Source organism: Notamacropus eugenii, chromosome 6 (assembly GCF_028372415.1).
Source record: "Notamacropus eugenii isolate mMacEug1 chromosome 6, mMacEug1.pri_v2, whole genome shotgun sequence".
Classification (NCBI taxonomy): Eukaryota; Metazoa; Chordata; class Mammalia; order Diprotodontia; family Macropodidae; genus Notamacropus; species Notamacropus eugenii.
This window is the reverse complement of record NC_092877.1, coordinates 104249339-104262207: the sequence shown is the minus strand read 5'-3', so window position 1 is coordinate 104262207 and position 12869 is coordinate 104249339. Positions and strand designations below refer to the sequence as shown.

At 39.4% G+C, this 12869-nt stretch overlaps 1 non-coding gene across 1 annotated transcript; it reads right to left on the bottom strand.

Moving 5' to 3' along the window:
* Positions 1 to 4449: 4449 nt before the first annotated feature.
* LOC140512950 (small nucleolar RNA SNORA26) lies at positions 4450 to 4571 on the bottom strand. Its single transcript, XR_011970002.1, has one exon. It is a non-coding gene; the product is annotated as a small nucleolar RNA SNORA26 (small nucleolar RNA).
* Positions 4572 to 12869: the final 8298 nt, after the last annotated feature.

Genomic DNA, 12869 nt, shown 5'->3' with positions numbered 1-12869 from the left:
ATTTATGATATCCTCATTCTTCCAATAAGGCATTTTATTTATTCTCGTCCCAGCATGTGAAATAATTTCTGATAATGAAAAATCTATTTGTAGGTGACAAAATTATTTAAAGCTGAAAATCTCATAATTTTAAAGGTAAACACTTATCAGTTCCTTTTTCAGTTGGTATTATCACTTGAAAGATTTATCCATTTCTTATTTGCTTAAATTTAGAAATTGGAAATTTAAAGCAGAGAAAGGGACCTACTGGGAGAGGTCTAAAAATTCTTCACTTCTAACCTTAAGTTTTTGTCATTAAATATCTATTAATTGAAATGCCTTTAAATGCCAGGTTGGTGGCTCATTAATTCTACCATGACAGGGAAAAAGGCTAAATGCCTGGTCTGCATGTTACAGATGGAAGGGAAAAAAATGGATCCCTCTGGATCAAGGTAGAGTAGCCAAGTCAGTGGTTGAGGCTCAAACAGAATTTCAAGCAGTTTGTGTTTTCAGAATTAGAACAAAGCCATGCGAAGGAGGCCTCATTACATTTCTGTTAAAGGAGAAGCTAATCTACTAAATCCCTCTGATAGAAGTTTAAGTCATTTTAAAGTTACAGTTAGCTAGGCAATGCTGATTCTTTTTAAATGGCAGACAGATATTGGGTTTTTATTATGATCATTTACTTCATCTAATAGGTAAATAAAAAGATATTTCGAGAATCCAACCTTATCACTTCCTACAATTCAACAAACAATCAAGTATTTGCTACATTTAAGATACTATACTGGTGCTGTGGATTCAAAGAATAAAAAAAATCTGGTCTCTGGAATCAAGGAACTTAGAATCTAATGGGAGAGGATAAAGAAAATATGTGTTTATGAATAAATGTGATACAAGGCAGAAATGTGGATAAAAAATGATAAAAGATAAGAGCCAAAGTGCTACAAGAATTTCAAAAAGGGAGCGCTTGATTTCACTTGAGTTTGGGAAAGCTACAAAGGCATCAAAGAGCCATCAATTTAGCTTGATAAGCCACCTAAAATTTCAGACATCTGTGGTTTAAGAGCATCCTTAACTTTAGTGTAATGGAGGTGGATCATAACAGTCTTTAATCAAATGAGGACATTTTCCAAAACTACCTGATAAACTCTGTAGAGCAGTGGTGTCAAAGAGAAACAGGCTACTAAACTATATGCAAAGATCCTTGTAGGCCACATATTAATTTTAAAAAAGACATTATTTTTCAGTCTGGTTCAGGCCGCAGTGGGGGGCTTCAGCATGTTTAACACCTCTCCTGTAGAGTATGTATCATTTGTTAGTTGATTATTAAATTAATTTTTCCAAACAACCTGATGAGATTATAGGATATCAGCCACTGGATGAAGGAAGTTTATGGGACAAAGACCATATAGTGATTCAAAAAGCAAACCGACCCCATTTTAAGGGAATTTTAAATTCTGGTCTCATTTTACTAGAGTATACATTTGTGTAGTACTCTATTTGATTCTCCTCAGTTAAGGGATGAGGAAACTAAAGTGTTTAAATTAATTGCCCAAGGTCACAGAGCTAGTAACATGTAGACCTAGGGTTAGAACACAATCTATGTTCTTTCTAGTATGTATCACAAATGTGACTGAAATAATACTTTGAGGGGGAATATAATTTTGAGCACTGAAAATTTTCACATTACAAAAACCTTATGGAACATGCAAAGATTGATGTTGAAGTATTGTAAAAACATTCAGAATCAAAGTAGCTGGTTGTTTTTATAGACTCCAATACAAGACTAATTACTCCAGTGAAGAGTTTCCATTATAGCTAATGCCTTTTCCATGATATATATACATATGTATGTATATTTATTATGTAAACATCATATATTTATATATCTTTTCCATATGTGTGCACACATATGTGTTTATATACACATGTGTTTGTATCTATGTATATATCTATATTGCTTTTCCCATGGTTTAATAAAGAATTGTAACAACTGAAAAGGTATGTTCTGTCCAGTTCCCTTTTATGTTGTTAACCCCCTGACCAAAGATAGTAAGAATCATTTTAACAAAGTACATCATAGTACATGTGTTGCCTGGAAAAGGGAAGGCCAATGGAAATAAAGAAAAAGGGCAGAATTACAGAATGGGAAATGAAGAATGCCTTAAGTTCTTAAAGAATATATGAAATAACCCCTCAAAATTCCAAATAAGCATACGTAAACAATTATGACTTCACTTTTTAAAAAAACATTATTAACACAAATGAATGGATGTTTATAAAATGTATGATGGAAATATAGCAAGTAACCACAATGGTAGAAATTCCCCTACATAAAGCTCACAAAGACAAAAAAATCACTCATTTTCATTTATTTTTTGGTGAGAAGAAAGAATATAGTTTAAAATACTGCAAACTATAAACAATTAAAAATGAAAGTACATAAAATAACTTTAACAGAAGAATGTCTTTTGCTTCTGTTTCCTTTTCTGATCTTTTCCCCTGTTCTTTTGTCAGATTAAACTGCAGTGAATGCCATTCTTCATACAAGATTCCTTAATAGAGACAATCAGAGAACTGTTTGATGACCTTCTGGTTATCAGTATCAAGCAAGGGATAAAACAGGGAGATCTGTTCACCAAAGGTGTTCAGTACCATAGAGGACATTCTAAAGAGCCCAAATAGATAAAGGACTCCAAATATGTGATGACAACCTTTAGATCCTCTGCTTCATAAATACCATTGCTTTTCATGGTATCAAAATGCTTCAAGGCCTCTTCAATGAGATCTGTGGTATTTCAGTTTCAAAACAGAATGGCCTAGCAACTTTCCATGGAACAACCAAATGGACAAAGATGAGTGATTATTAAACATTTAAATGGGGCAGACCATCAGTCATATGTCCTGGACAGCCCCTGAGATGGCTAATGAGTTTAATAGGAAGAAAACAAGCTAGATTATATTTGGGAAATTATGCAGCACCTTCCAATTCAAGATCTATTAGATTTCTTAATTTTTGGAGAGACAATTAGCAAACTACAGCCTGAGAGTCAAGTCTGAATGGTTTGTTACATTTTAAAATGTAAAAACCCTTGTTAAAATAGGCCAGGCCATAGCCTTAGACTAATATTGTGCATTTAGAAATGGTAAAGAGAGAGAGAGAAAGAAAGAGGAGGGGAAGGCTGGTTTTAGAATCTGAACTCACCCAAATCTGACTTTTTAACTTTTCAGGCTAACACCAGTGATACCATAACAAGCATACATTTATTAAACCCTACTGTGAAGGCAGAGAGACCATCAATACCTCCAGTGGGAACCCCTCCCCCAAAGCCTTATTTTTATAAATCATGAAGAAATCAGATTACTTCTTAATCTTTGGAGAAGACAACTAGCATCAGATAATCCCAGCTTCAGCAGCTTATATTTCCTGACCTACAAAGTTTAAAGTTGAACTTGGATCACCAAACTGAATTGCACTTGAAATGAAATATGCTGAAAAAGATGCCAGAACAAATAAGTTCCAATTCTGATTGTTAATTATCATGATTGTCAACACAAATTCTTGGATAACTGTCTAAAATCTAATATTGTAACGATTCATGGGGCACTAAGAGTGACTTTCAAACCTTAAGGAATGAATTCTGTCTTCCAAATGGCCCAAGATGTTGTTGGATCTGTGGATTCTAAACAATACAAATATTCTGGGGGAAAAAACACTAAAATGATACCCTCATATTTGTCAATAAATATGCGTTTACCTGTTAAGTTAAGATTCCACACAGCAAGATACATTTCAGATTACTACAAATCCAGTTTGATGGAAACTGGAAAGAATCTACATTTTAAATCTGTCAATTTAGTAAATTAGTATGTCTGTCTGTTAGTCTCTAGTCTTAAAACTAGAGACTCAAACATAGTCTTAAAAACATTACCAAATGGGGCTAGGGCTCATGCCCCCATTAGCAATTTTTAAAAAACACCTTTTTTAAAACCATAATTCTTTATTTCAAAAGTAGCACATAACTGTATATCATTGATCTCAAAACTTCCAAATGAATTGTAAAATCCCTTATAGGCAGTTTGTTTTGAGGATACTTTGGATTTTATCTTTCCCCAACTACTAGAATAAATGCCCAACATGAAAAGGTCATTTCCCATTCTACAAAGAGGAAAAACACATTAGTACTTGTAACCCTGTAAACATCTGACACTGTACTCCATTAAGGAGCATGAACAAACCTCACCACCTACATTCAGTTTTCCAAGACGTTCAAAGCCCTGAGCCTCAGAAGCAATCAAAATAAGTTTTAACCATTTGCATCTTCCAAGCAGCAACACTGTAGCCAGGGTGGCCTGTCCACGATGCACCTAGAAAGACAAATTCAAGTGTTACAACTTGAAGCAAGACAAGGTAACACTGGAGAGGCTGAACCCTGGAGGGGCTGTTGGAGGTAACTAAGTAGCTGAGATTGTCTCTCACGACAGGATCCAGAATAGAGGGGTGGATTGTCTGTCCTGGGTTTGGGAGAGAAGTATGCTTCACCCTTCTGCTCTGGCCACGTGAAGCACCATTAGCTCTAGGTGGGCAGAACTCAAGGGGAAGCAGCCATTCAGAGTACCACGGGGTGAAGGAGCAGTGGGACTGGAGGCCTAGCACCAAGTCTTGCTCATGAAGGAGGCAGACAGTGGTTCTGCAAAGTCCACGTCACCCACCTCCACCCACCCTACAGCAGTTCCAGTAGGGGATCAACCCACCCTGGACACATACCCAATCTCGGCGTGCACCCCAGCACATCCTGCCTGCCAGTCGGCTTCTGGAACCCAGGCTCTGGCTCAGACATGCTTGTGGAGACTGGACTCTGAAGTACCCACATGAGGAGTGAACCATGGCAGGGATGAAAACAACTCTGGGGACCTTCCCCTGGGGGGGACAAACACATAGCCATGGACCATGCTTTGAAAGTCAGCTCCATGCAAGATGGCAGAGTAGAAGGACACACATACTCTAGCTCTTCCCCTACAGCCCATAAAATACCTGTAAAAAATGGCTCTAAACAAAATCTAGAGCAGCAGAAGACACAAAACGACAGAGTGAAAAGAAATTTCCAATCCAAGGTAACCTGGAAGGCCACAGGAAAGGTCTACCACAAGGGGTGCAGAGCCAAGCAAAACGAAGTCTGGTGTGGGCCCAACAGTGAAGTGTGGCAGGGACAGGACCCAGAATAGGCTTTGGAGGCAGAATCCCCAGCAGCAGTGGTGGTTCTCAGATGCCTCAACCCACAGTTGCCAAAGACAGCTTCAAAGATCAGTGAGAAAGCTTTTTCAAGTGGGTAACAAGGGAGCAGAGTCTTCCTTTAACCCCAGCCCCAGGCAGCTGCTATGGAGAAGGAGGAGGCAGTGCTGGTGGCAGTGGCAGTGGCAGCAGTTTCCATTTTGGAGCCCTCTGCCTAAAGACCTTGAGGGAATTGAGTTGCTGATCTGAGTCTCACCTCAGAGTGTACCTGGTGGAGGCTCTGGAAAGGGAATTCTAATTGCAGATCCTGGGCAGAAAAGGTTTGGTAGCTCCCAAACCAGAGCACAGGCCCTTGATTGTGCCACCTTGGAGGAAATGAGAACTTACAGGTTCCCAGAGTATACCCCACTCTTGACAAAGGACTCAAAGGTCAAGAAAGTAGAAAAATGACCAAAAAAAGGGGAAAAAAAATAAGACTATAGAAGGTTACTTTCTTGGTGAACAGGTATTTCCTTCCATCCTTTTGGATGAGGACGAGCAATGCTTAACATCAGAGGCCTCCAAAATAATATTCAATAGTCTCAGGCCATTGAAGAGCTCAAAAAGGGTTTTGAAAGTCAAGTTAGAGAGGTGGAGGAAAAATTGGGAAGAGAAATGAGAGCAATGCAAGAAAATCATGAAAAGCAAGTCAACAGCTTGCTAAAGGAGACCCCCCAAAAATGCTGAAGAAAATAACAACTTTAAAAATAGGCTAACTCAATTGTCAAAAGAGGTCCAAAAAGCCAAGGAGGAGAAGAATGCTTTAAAAAGCAGAATTAGCCAAATGGAAAAGGAGGTTCAAAAGCTTACTGAAGAAAACAGTTCTTTAAAAATTAGAATGGAACAGATGGAGGCTAATGACTTTATGAGAAAACAAGAAATTACAAAACAAAACCAAAAGAATGAAAAAATAGAAGGTAATGTGAAATATCTCGTTGGAAAAACAACTGACCTGGAAAATAGATCCAGGAGAGACAATTTAAAAATTATGGAACTACCTGAAAGACATGATCAAAAAAAGAGCCTAGACACCATCTTTCATGAAATTATCAAGGAAAACTACCCTGATATTCTAGAACCAGAGGGCAAATAAATATTGAAAGAATCCACCAATCATCTCCTGAAAAGAGATCTGAAAAGAGAAATTCTTAGGAATATTGTAGCCAAATTCCAGAGTTTCCAGGTCAAGGAGAAAATGTTGCAAACAGCTAGAAAGAAACAATTTGAGTATTGTGGAAATACAATCAGGATAATACAAGATCTAGCAGCTTCTACATTAAGGGATCAAAGGGTTTGAAATATGATATTCCAGAAGTCAAAGGAACTAGGATTAAAATCAAGAATCATACCCTTTGACCCAGCAATATCGCTATTAGGACTGTATCCCCAAGAGATCATAAAAATGGGAAAGGGTTCCACACGTACAAAAATATTTATAGCAGCACTCTTTGTAGTTGGCAAAAACTGGAAATCAAGGGGATGCCCATCAATTGGGGAATGGCTGAGTAAGTTGTGGTATATGAATGTAATGGAGTACTATTGCATCATAAGAAATGATGAACAAGAAGACTTCAGAGAGGACTGGAAGGACTCATATGATCTGATGCTGAGTGAAAAGACCAGAACCGGGAGAACTTTGTGCACAGCAACTACCACAGTGTGCAAGAGTTTTTTCTGGTAGACCTGGAACTTCGTAATAATTCAAGAACTTAAAAAAAAATAATTCCCAATGGTTTTCTAAGGCAAAATGCCTTCCACACTCAGAGAAAGAACTATGGAATTCATTTGCAGAATGTAGCAGATCATGTTTGTATACGTGTGTGTGTATGTGTGTGTATTATGTTTTGATTTGTTATATGATTTCTTCCATTTATTTTAGTTTGTCTACACAGCATGACTATAGTGAAAATGTATTCAATAGGAAAGTATATGTAGATCCTATATAGAATTGTATGGCATCTTAGGGAGGGAGGGGGGTGCTGGTGGGGTAAGTGGTGGGGTAAAAATCTAAGTTTTTTGGTAGTGATTGTAGAACATTAAAAAAATAAATTAATTAAAATAAAAAAAAATCAAGAATCACTTACCCAGCAAAATTGAGTATAATACATCAGGGGGAAAAAATGGTCATTTAATGATGTAGAGGACTTTCAAGCATTCTTGATGAAAAGATCAGAACTGAGTAGAAAATTTGACTTTCAAACACAAGAATCAAGAGAAGCATGAAAAGGTAAACAGGACAGAAAAATCATATAGGACTTTCTAAAGTTGAACTGTTTACATTCCTGTATGGAAAGATAATATTTGTAACTCTTGAGGCTTTCCTCAGTATTTGGGTAGTGGGAGGGATTATGCACACATACATAGAGAGAAAGCACAGGGTGAATTGAATAAGAAGGGATGATATCTAAAAAAAAATAAAATTAAGGGGTGAGAGAGGAATATATTGGGAGGAGAAAGGGAGAAATGGAATGGGGCAAATTATCTCATAAAAGAAGCAAGAAAAAGCTTTTTCAATAAAGGAGACAAGAGAGGAGGTGAGAGGGAAAAAGTGAAGCTTCCTCTCTTCACATTTGACTTAAGGAGGGAATAACATGCTCACTCAATTTGGTATGAAAATTTATCTTACACTACAGGAAAGTAGGGGAGAAGGAGACAACTGGGGTGGGGGAATGATAGAAGAGAGGGCAAATGGGAGGAGGGAGTAATTAGAAGTAAATGCTTTTGGGGAGCAACAAGGTCTAAAAAGAGAATAGAATAAATGGGGGGCAGGATAGGGTGGAGGAAAATATAGTTAGTCTTACACAACATGACTATTATGGAAGTCACTTGCAAAACTACACATATATAGCCTATATTGAATTGCTTGCCTTCTCAGTGGGGATGGGTGGGAAGGGAGGAAGAGGGAGAAGGTGGAATTCAAAGTTTTAGGAAAGAATGTGGAGAACTGTTTTTGCATACAACTGGGAAATAAGAAATACAGGTAATGGGGTATATGCCCTACAAGAAAAGAGAGAAGATGAGGATAAGGGAAGGGAGGGGTGTGATAGAAGGGAGGGCATATTGAGGGAAGGGCTAATCAGAATGCAAGGCACTATGGGATGAGGGAGGGGAGAGATGGGGAGAAAATTTGGAACTCAAAATTTTGTGGAAATGAAAGTTGAAAACTAAAAATAAATAAATAAACATTGAAAAAACAAAGAAAAGTAGCTCTGTGGGCAAGAATTAATAAAGGTAGATACCCTTGAGAGAGTCACAGGCCAGCATGCCATGACTGCAAGAGTCCATGGAGGTGGGGAGAAGTTAAGAGGTTGGGGTAGGGCTCAGGTATGAGCATACTGGCAGAGACATGCAGGAAAAGGCACTGTGACCCTCTTTCTATTTCTCTAGGAAAAAGCTTCCTTGGGATCTTCTCCCTCTAATCCCTAAGCTCTGCGCTGTGGTCCTCCTCCAGTACAAGGTTTACAGTCTGCGTTAAAAAGGATCTGAAAGCAGAAGAAAGATTTGCTCTTCCTCCTTTTTCCACCCCCTCCATCTGAATCTTGTCCTAATGTAAATACTGCTGCAGAGGTAGTTTTGTGCCTTGTCTTCAGTTTGTGACCCAACCTAGAACCAACTCTTCATATCCTTCCTGCATCCCTTCCCAACTCAAAATCTCACCTCTTTTCTCTGTCTACACTCAAACCTACAAGGGATCTTGCTGTCCAGGTTGGTGAGTGTGTTTAATGGGATCCTTTAAGTGAGAGGTAGAACAAAGGGGAAAACATATAAATAATAAAAAACTGGGCCTTGGAGCAATATGGCAGAATGGGAGAAGCCCCAAGTAAGTCCACATGACTCAAACCACTTCTCCTGAAACTAACTCCATGTGAAAAATTGCTAAAAGCATAGGTTTTTTTAGAGTTGGAAGTGACTTAAAACATCCCCCTCACTTGCTGGATAAGGAAATTGAGATTCAAAGATATTGGTGGCAAATTGTGAACTAAAATCCAGGTCTGATTTCATGTTATCTGTCAATATCTTCTGCCACAATTGATTGACCTGAAGTGAATATAGATATTTATTCTGGGGTTAAGTAGTATTAACAAGTCAAATCAAATTAACAAGCACTTATAAAGCCAGGCTTTATAAATAAAAGTAGTACCTTTATAAAAGTACTTTATAAAGTAATACCTGGCCTACTATGTCCCAGGCAAGCACTTTACCAGACACACAGAGAACAAAAAGATAGACAAATATAGTTTCTACTCTAAAGGAGCTCATACTTTAAAAGGGGAGACTATGCAAAAACCATGTACAAATAAGATTTCTACAGGATAAACTGAGACAGTAACAGAGGGAAGGAATTATTATTAAGAGGGATCAAGAAAAGCTTCTTGCAGAAGGTGGGTATTTAGCTGAGGCTTGAAGAAAGCCAGTGATTCCAGGAGACAGATAAGGAGGGCTCATGAATGAAAGAAGTGGGACACATTGTGCATACTTGTATGCACTTTAGACTATTTCCTATCTATCTCATTCTCCATGAAGACTGTCCCAAGTCTTTTACCTCTCTCCTTCTGCCTTTAGGTGCTACCCTTATTCTACTGTTTTCATTTCAATTCATTTCAATTGGGGGTGGAGCCAAGATGGCGGAGTAGAAAGAGGCACATACACATAGCTCCGAACCCACAACCCATAGAACATCTACAAAGAAGTAACTCACGGCGAATTCTGTACCCAGAGGCCACAGAACATTGGAGCGAGGGAGATTTCTGTTCCAGAGAGACCTGCAAACCTCTCGCAAAAGTCCTTTGCTCCGCGGGCTGGGCACCGGGACTGGGAGCTGAGTACAGCCCTGCCGCGGCCATGGCACGAGAGGAAAAGATCCGAGCAGGCTTCAGGGACAGGATCTCCAGCGGCCACGCAGGTCCTTCCACCCACAGGTGACAGGGGTCGGTGAGAGGGTCTCTTTGGCGGGTCGAGAGGGGAGTGGGGTGCCCCCATAACTCAGGCCCCCTCGGGAGGCAACAGCGGAGATGGGAGCCGACCAGGGCTCGGGGCTCCCCAAGCAGGCAGGAGCCCGGATCCATTGTTGAAGGTCTCTGCATAAACCCCCTGAGGGAACTGAGCCCATGAGGCGGCCCTGCCCCCACCTGAGCACCTGAACTTAATCTCACACTGAATAGCAGCCCTGCCCTGAGGCTGGCAAGCAGCATTTGATTCTGAGACCCCAAGCACGGGCTGGGAGGATCCGGAGGCGAAGTGGGTGTGAGGAGAATATTCAGAGCTCAAGTCACTGGCTGGGAAAATGCCCAGAAAAGGGAAAAAAACCAAGACTATTGAGGGTTACTTTCTTGGTGAGCAGGTTTCTCCTCCCCTCCCTTCTGATGAGGAAGAGCAGTGCTCACCATCAGGGGAAGACACGGAAGTCAGTGCTTCTAAATCCCAGCCCACTTAATGGGATCAGTTCTGGGAAAAGGTCTTAAAGAGCCCAAACAATTTTCAAAATCATGATAGAGAGGTGGAGGAAAAACTGGGAAGAGTAATAAAAGACTTGCAAGCAAAGTATGAACAACAAATCAGCACCCTGCTAAAGGAGACCCAAAAAAATGCGGAAGAAAATAACACCCTGAAAAAGAGGCTAACTCAATTGGCAAAGGAGGTTCAAGAAGCCAAGGAGGAGAAGAATGCTTTCAAAAGCAGAATTAGCCAAATGGAAAAGGAGATTCAAAAGCTCACTGAAGAAAATAATTCTTTCAAAATTAGAATGGAACAGATGGAGGCTAATGACTTTATGAGAAACCAAGAAATCACAAAACAAAACCAAAAGAATGAAAAAATGGAAGATAATGTGAAATATCTCATTGGAAAAACAACTGACCTGGAAAATAGATCCAGGAGAGACAATTTAAAAATTATGGGCCTACCTGAAAGCCAGGATCAAAAAAAGAGCCTAGACATCATCTTTCATGAAATTATCAAGGAAAACTCAATTCATTTCAATTACAATATTGAATACTTACAGTTTGCAGAGGGCTGTGGTAGGTACTGGGGAGTATACTATTCTGTTGTTGTTGTTGTTTTTAATATATAACATACAGTCTTTGTCTATATGGAACTCACAGTTTAATAATTAGTAGAATCGTTTACCACTTAATAAATTAAAATTAATTCAACTATCATATTAAATGAATGAATGAATGAAAAAGCATTTATTAAGCACTTATTATAAACAGGTAGTATATTAATACCTGGAGTCAGGAAGACATCTCTTCCTGAGTTCAAATATGATGATAGACACTAGTTGTGTTACCCTGGGCAACTTATCTAACCTTGTTTGCCTTAATTTCCTCAACGGTAAAATAAGCTGGAGAAGAAATGGCAAACCATTGTAGTATCTTTGCCAAGAAAACTCCAAATGGAGTCACAAAGAGCAGATATGACTGAAAAATGACTGAACAATAAAGTGCTGTGAGGAGCACTGAAAGTACATATAGAATAGTGGAGATAGTTCCTAATCTCTTGGACCTCCTTTTCCATTTGGCCAGTTCTGCTTTTTAGGGCATTCTTCTCCTCATTAACTTTTCGAACCTCGTCTGCCATTTGGGTTAGTCTGTTTTTTAAGGTATTATTTTCTTCAACATTTTTTGGGTCTCCTTTGCCAAGCTGTTGACTTGTTTTTCATGATTTTCTTGCAACACTGTAGTGCCAATGCAATATTCACAGCACGCACAGCAGCCATGAATATCATGGTATAATTCAGAATCACAAAATGGGAAGACAGAACCAAAACACTTATTCAGACAGCAGAAAGCTAAATCTATCACAGCAACAAAAATCTGTACATAGTAACAATGAAGAGAACAACACCATCCCCAAGCCTTCCCCCTGCTAGGCTTCCCACAAACCTGATCCATTAAACAAAATCACAAACAAGCTCTTTCACTCATGCTAGCCAGCAGCCTGTATCCTTCCTAGGTCTGACTGCTCTCAAGACTAACTTCCTCTCAGTTCTGCTCTAGTTCTGGCTCTTCCTGCTCCACCCTTCCTGTTCTACTCATTTAGTAAACTCCTCCCACCACAGTCTCCATGTGACTTAATGGGCCTGTTAATGAATGGGAAAGGTTTTCCCATTTAAATTACCATCACATTTGTCCCCAAGGTCTTTCATATTCATTACATATGTCAGTGGGGCAACTGGTATGAATAGAATTGTGACATGCTTAACAGAAAATAAGCATATAAAACAATATCTTAGGCAACTGGTGTCAACAGAACTTTACAACAACATAACAGGGATCACACAAAATAAGCACACAAAACAACATCTTAGGGTGGGATTTGAGCACAACCACCCCATCATTCACCCCTCAAACAAATGGGGCCCAAAATCTTGGGGTAGGTCTCTTCTTCTATAACTACCTCCTGCTGAGATTGGATGTAGAGCTGTCCCTGCCCCAAGAGGTCCCATTTGAGGGGTCATTTCTGTAGCTAGCATCCAGAGCTTGGTCAAAGCCAGGTCCAGGGGTGACCCATCACAGTCATGGACAAGGGGTGACATGTGGCTTGAGTAATCAGGCATCTGCAGGTGGAGGATTATTAAGCCTGCAGAAAGCAAATCTGACAAGCAATGTGAACA